At 35.7% G+C, this 7,219-nt stretch overlaps 1 pseudogene; it reads right to left on the bottom strand.

Moving 5' to 3' along the window:
* Positions 1–3,717: 3,717 nt before the first annotated feature.
* On the bottom strand, positions 3,718–4,755 carry LOC138156063 (ubiquitin-ribosomal protein eS31 fusion protein-like; annotated as a pseudogene).
* Positions 4,756–7,219: the final 2,464 nt, after the last annotated feature.

The raw sequence follows: 7,219 nt of genomic DNA, 5'->3' as shown, positions 1-7,219 counted from the left end.
CCATGATTCTCTTGCTTCTTGTATCTGAATGTCAAATTTTTTATTCAACTATGTTTTTTTCTTCAAGAATGCTTGAAAGTCCTCTATTCCATTGAATAACCATATTTTTCCCCTGAAACATGATACTCAGTTTTGCTGGGTAGGTATTTCTTGGTTTTAATCCCAGATCCTTTGACCTCCAGAAGAGCATATTCCAAGCCCTTCAGTCCCTCAGTGTAGAAGCTGTCAGATCTTGTGTTATCCTGATTGTGTTTCCACGGTATTCAAATAGTTACTTCCAGGATGCTTGTAATATTTTCTCCTTTATCTGTGAACTCTGTAACCCGGCTATAATATTCCTAGGAGTTTTCTTTTTGGGATCTTTTTCAGGAGGTGATTGGTAGATTCTTTCAATCTCCATTTTGCTATCTGGTTCTAAAACATCTGGGCAATTTTGCTTGATACTTTCTTGAAAGATGGTGTCTAGGTTCTTTTTTTGATCAAGGTGTTTCAGGTTGTACAATAATTTTTAAATTACATCTCCTGGATCTATTTTCCAGGTCAGTGGTTTTTCCAATGAGATATTTCACATTGTCTTCTATGTTTTTTTTTCATTTCCTTGGATCTGTTTAATAGTATGTTGATTTCTCATAAAGTTACTAGCTTCCATTGCTCCAGTCTAATTCTGAAGGAATGATTCTCTTCAGTGAGCTTTTGAGATCCTTTTTTTCCTCATCTGGCCAATTCAGTTTTTTTTAAGGCATTCTTCTCCTCAGTGACTTTTTGAGCCTCTTTTGCCATTTGAGTTAGTCTATTTTAAGGTGTTATTTTCTTCAGTCAGGCTGTTGTCTCTCATTTCATAATTTTCATCCATCATTCTCATTTCTCTTCTCAATTTTTCCTCCACTACTCTGGTTTTTAAAATCCTTCTTAAGCTCCTCTATGGCCTGTAATCAGCTTATTCTTTTGTTGGAATCTACTGATGCAGGAGTTCTGACTTCATTGTCTTCCTCCTGTTCCATGCCCCAATCCTTTTTGTCCCCAAAGAAGGAATCCAAAATTTGACAGCTGTGCTTGCTTTTCTTCCCTGGCTTGCTCATGTTGCCACTCAATTACTTGACTTTTGAGCTTTTTGCCACAGTAGAACTCTGCAACCAGAGGGGGGAGCTTTTTCCCAATCACTGGGGATTTCTCAGCTGCTGGAGATATTAGTTGGCTGCACTCTCTGAAGCCTTGACATGCTCTGGCACACTGGTCATGCACCACAGGACCTCCACCCCAGACAGTGATCCAGATTCAAGCAGGTTAAAGCAAGACCAATTTCCTCTCAGACTGGTCACTTGGTTCCTCTGCAATCCACAGTCCAAGAGCTCTCAAGCAGCCACATGGCCATGGCTGGATGGCCTACAAACCTCAGCTGCTTCTTGCCCTGGGGGCAAATGTCAGACCACACTCCCAAACTCCCAGGACCCAAAGTCCACATTGCAGCCGGTGGCTGGTTGTGGCTGCCCTGAGTCTAAAACCTCAGGCTCTCATGCAGCTGGTCTCAGCTTCCAGAGCACTGTGCTGGTCCCTTTCTGCCAGCCTGCTGGACTGTCTTCAGGGGAAGTTTAGCTTCTCTGTGTTATTTTGTGGGTTCTGTAACTCCAAAGTTTGTTTAGAGTCATTTTTCACATGAATTGGAGGAGGTGAAAGCAGGAACCCCAAGGAAGTCTTCTTTCTAACTCTCCCAATATTTTCAGGATACCAATGAATCACTCTGTGTTCAGTTATTGCTTTCATTAATGTTAATTATTATTTACAAACTTTAAGGGGCAATATAAACATGATTGATAATTATTGTCATCATCTTCATTGTTAGCATCATTCTCAATTAAAGTCTACTTAAACATTGATTTGAGTGTCAAGTTTGTATGACTGATTTCTAAATGTTTTTTTTTTCTTTCAGATTTTCTTGAAACCTCCCATCCCTAAGGAGAAATTTATTTCTATCAATAGGTTTAGTCATATCATATCAGTTTCAGGAAATACTAACCTGTCTAAGACTTAACTGTTTATTGTTATTTGTACAAGAACAACAAAATAAAACCTTTTCTAGTTTATATCGGAACAGCAAGTACCACCTCAGGCAGCAGGAACTAATTTGTCATGATGCTTTGATCCCTCCTGGTGAAAGGCAAAATCTCATTTCCTCTTAAATACTAACTGCTCTCTTCATTTATTTTATTTTATAAGTACCCTGAATATGAAGACTCAGAGCCTGAAACTTTTTCCATAAAAAAGATTAAATTCACCACAAACATTCTACCTCTTTAAAGTGTTGCAGGGGAAAAATAGGGAAATTTTCATACTGTCCCTGTTTTTGTACCAAGGGAAGTGGATACTATATTGGCAAGCATCAGCAGGTAAGAATTTTGAAACACTTCCACCTTAAAAAACTATTGCTTTTCTTATGGTATCCCATATGATCCATATTTCCATGGAAACAAGGCCGGAAAGGCAACCAGCAACTGAGATTGAGAATACTTAAAAGATTTCCAATGTTGACTTTTCTCTGGAAAAGTATAAGTTTTAATAAATCAAATTATTTTCCCCTGAATTTAATCAAAAATTATAATAATTTAAAGTTATCAAGTACAATTTATTGTTACTGAATAGAGATCTAAAGATGGAATTATTTTTAATATCTTAGAACTTAAATATTATGAATTTAGTAATATAGAGTAGTTTTTAATTGGATTTTCATTTGGTAAATGAAAAGAAGTATCAAATTGTAAGAGCATACCAAACAGAAGCAAAGAATTATGATAGGATTCTTAAATGTGATACCCCATAATTTTATAGGACTATAAATTAGGAGGTTGTAACCTAGGGAATCATACAGATGTCTAGGAGTAGGATGTGTGAAATGTGAAAAAAAAGATTGACAGAGAAGTAGGAAAAGAGATGAAATAAGTCATGTGCCACATGTAAGGAGAGCTTGTATACCATATCTTCATTTATCAGGGTTTGCATATATTGAAATTATTTTCTACCTTACTGATATCAAAATTTGGCTGGATATGATCTTGATCTGATAGAACTTTGAAATACCATACTTCTGTTTGTCAGAAAGAAATAGAAAATCTTTAAGGTATATTTGTAAATTATAATAAAATTGCATGGCCCAGTCACTGAGAAGCAATACCTTTAGGGGGTTTCTTCTGACTGATAGCAGCATTGTATATAATGGCCCCAACTTAATTCTCAACCTTTTGTCCTGATGGTTTAAAGGTGAGTTTGTTTAAGAAATGCACACTGAAAATTTCTGCTGTTCTATTAATTTTACTAACAGTTATTTTGAATTTCTACTTTAAAAAATTATTTCCTGTTTGTGCATGATGCATATCATTTAACTCATACTAAATGTTAAGAAGGATTGATTCATTAAATTTAGAGAAGATAGTGGAATCAGAAAAAAATCATTGAACTATATCTTAACATTAATTCAAACTATTATATGTGTGTTTATACATGTTTGCTTATATAGATATGTGTGTATATGCCTACATGTATGCATACACACACATAGTCATATACCCTGAATTAGGAAGGGGAAGAAAGTGTAAGAAAACTAGGAAGGCAGGAAATGAAAAATTTATGAAGCAAGCACTTTAAAAACTAAAGAAAGGACCTTATCTTAAAAAAAAATGGTGGCAAGTTTTTTTTTTTTAGTGGACATTTTATTATTTACACGTATACATTTACTTGTCTTCTGGCTTGTTGAAGCAGTAGGTTAGACAGCATTTGCCACAATAATGTCTGTAAAAATGGCTAGCCATAAAGACTCCAGCACCACATTCATCAGAAGGGCACTCTTGTCAAAGTCGGCTAATCTTCCCATTCTCATCAATCTTATAGTATTTCAGAACAGCAAGCTTAACCTTCTTTCTCTTATGCTTGTTCTTTTTGGAGTGGTGTAAGACTTCTTCTTTCTCTTCTTGGCACCACCACGAAGCCTCAGAACAAGATGAAGGGTAGATTCCTTCTGAATGTTGTAGTCAGACAAAGGATATCCATCTTCCAGTTGCTTGAGGCAAAAATCTATCTTTGTTGATCAGGTGGAATACCTTCCTTATCTTGTATCTTGGCCTTGATGTATTCAATACTATCAGAGGGTTCAAGCTCAAGGGTGATGGTCTTCCCCATCAAATTCTTCACAAACAATCTGCATGGTGGCACTGGGTCCACCCCATGATGGTGGATCTGAAAGAGAGGTTTTTTTTTTTTTAATTTATTTAGTGTTTTATTTTGCTCACTTATATGTAATATAATTTAACATTGATTTTTAAAACTTTGAGTTCCAAATTTTATCACTTCCTTCCAACCTCCCATTATTGATAAGTCAAGCAATTCTTCATAGGTTTTATAAATGTATAGTCATGCAAAACATTTACATATTTATCATGTGAAAAAAATGACCAAAAATAACCCTTAAGAAAATTTTTAAAGTGTGCTTCAAATTATATATATATATATATATATATTCAGAAATCATCAGTTCTTTCACTAAGGAGGGATAACATTTGTTTTATTATTTCTTTATTTTTTCATAAAGTCATTAGCTAACATTTACTCAATTCTCGTTTTTAAGTAATTATTTTCTTCAGTGAACTTTTGTACCTCCTTGTCCATTTGATCAAATCTACTTTTGAAGCAGTTTTTTTTTTCCTTTGTGAATTTTTGTGCCTCTTTTTCCATTTGGCCAAATCTGTTTTTAAAGTCTTTCTTCTCCATATTCGATTTTTGAACCAATTTTACCTAGCCTGTTTTTTAAAGTGATATTTTCTTCAGTATTTTTAAGTCTCTTTTGGTTGACTTGTTTTCATGAATTTCTTTTTCCTCTTTTTTTGTTTTTTGCTTTATTTTCTAGAGGGGGAAGGCAGAGCAATTGGGGTTAAGTGAGTTTCCCAAGGTCACATGATTAGTAAGTGTTAAGTTTCTGAAATCGGATTTGAACTCAGGTCCTCCTGACTCCAGTGCCAGTGCTCTATTCACTTTACCACATAGTCACCCCTCATGATTTTCTGGCATTGCTTTCAATTATTTTCTCATTTTTGTCTCTATTTCACCTAATTGATTTTCAAAGTCATTTTGAGGTCTTCCATGGTCTGAGACCAATTCCTATTTTTCCTGGAAGTTTTGGATGTAGGTGCTTTGACTTAGTTGTCTTCTGCTGAGTGTGTGTTTTGATTTTCCTTGTCACCACAGTAACTTTCTATGATCAGAATTTTTTCTATTCTTTCCTCTTTTTCCCAGCCAATATTGTCACTATAAAGTATTCATGAAAGTAGAGCTCTGATTCCAGGATTGAGGGTGCACTGTCCCAAGCTTCAGGAATTTTGTAGAGTTCTTTTCAAATGTACTTCTAGGGACCTGTTAGTTTTCAGTTTTATCAGGTGGGATTATCTCAGGAGAGATGTATTCACTTATCTCATGGCTTATGGGTAACCACAAACACCCTTTTCTGCCCTGGAAATGTAATGAGGGTACCTACTCCTCCAAGACCATAAACTCTTGTGTGCTGGTATTCCTCTTTCCCTTGACACTGTAAGCCAGGACTGTAACCTGGATGTTTTTTTTTTTTACCTTTTTTTCAAGCAATCGGGGTTAAGTAACTTGCTCAAGGTCACACGGCCAGTTATTTCTGGGTGTGGTGCTAAGTATCAGAGCCCAGATTTGATCCCAGGTCATCCCGACTCTGGGGCCAGTGCTTGGCACTTGGCCGCCCCAACCTGGATGTTTTTATAGGCAAAATAGCAGAGTTCTAAGTGAGTGCTAGCAGAGAGACTCCTGTAATCTCCTTCTAACCAGTTGTTCTACTACCTTATCATCTGTGAGCTGTGAACTCTGGGAGCAGCCACTTAAAATGATTCATTCACTCTGAAGGCCTGCTCCTGCTTTCCTAGATGTGATTCTGCACCAGTGCAGTCTGTGCTGGACTGTACTCTACTCTCATCCAGGTATGACAGACCTTTCTTGCTGCCTTTCCCAGTTTTCTCTGACTTGAAAATGATTTTTTTTATTTTGTTTTACCTTAAACAATATGTTCTTTTTTAAATGTTGATATATTTTTTCCAGTTTACTCGTTCATTCATCTATCTATTTATTTATTTTTAGTTTTCAACATTCATTTCCACAAGTTTTTGAGTTACAAATTTTTCTACCCAACTTTCCCCTACCCCCTACTCCAAAATAGCAAGATTACTAAATAGTTCTTACCCCAATATGCTCCCTCTTATATCCTCTCCCATCCCCACCTTAAATTTCTAATAGAGCAGGATGGATTTCTATACCAAAGTGCCTGTATATCTTATTTCCCAGTTGCATAAAAAAACAACAATTTATTTTTAAACATTTGTTTTTAAAACTTCGAGTTCTGTATTTTTTTCCATTCTTTCCTCTTTACTCACCCCACTGGGAAGATGAGCAATTCAATATGGGTTGTACATGTGCAGTTACTCAAAACATGTCTGTAGTAGTTATATTGTGAAAGACAAACTATATTTCCTTCCATCATATCCTATACCCCACTCATTCCATTTTCTCCTTTGACCTTGCCCCTTTTCAAAAGTGTTTGCTACTGACAACCCTTTCCCCCAATCTGCCCTCCCTTCTATCATCCCCCCTCTTATCACCTTCCCCCCTATTTTCTTGTAAGGTAAGAAAACCAACTGAGTGTGTATGTTATTCCCTCCTTAAGCCAAATTCAATGAGAATAAGTGTGTCCCATTCCTTTTCACATTCTTGTTCTACCTTCTATTGTAACAGTTTTCTCTTTCCTGTTTTATATGAGATAATTTACCCTATTCTATGTCTTCTTTTCTCCTTCTCCCAATAAATTCCCCTCTCTCCTCTTAATTTTATTTTTTAGATATCATTCCTTCATATGCAACTCATTCTGTGCCATCTGTCCATGTATACATGTACATCTATAGGAACACACTCACATATATATTTATACACATATACACCCTCATATACATACATATATGTATGTTTACATATATATGTGTATGTATGTATGTATGTATGTATATTCCCTTCAACTGTCCTCATACTGAGAAAAGTCTTATGAGTTATAATTATAATTTTTCCATGTAGGAGTGTAAATAGTTCAACTTTAATAAGTTCCTTATGATTTCTTTTTTTTCTGTTTACCTTCTCATGCTTCTCTTGCTTCTTGTATTTGAAAGTCAAA

The sequence above is a fragment of the Petaurus breviceps genome, unplaced genomic scaffold (genome assembly GCF_028583685.1).
Source record: "Petaurus breviceps papuanus isolate PSGF00001 unplaced genomic scaffold, PetGlider_PUasm1.0 98, whole genome shotgun sequence".
NCBI lineage: Eukaryota > Metazoa > Chordata > Mammalia > Diprotodontia > Petauridae > Petaurus > Petaurus breviceps.
This window is presented reverse-complemented; position numbering and strand designations above follow the sequence as displayed.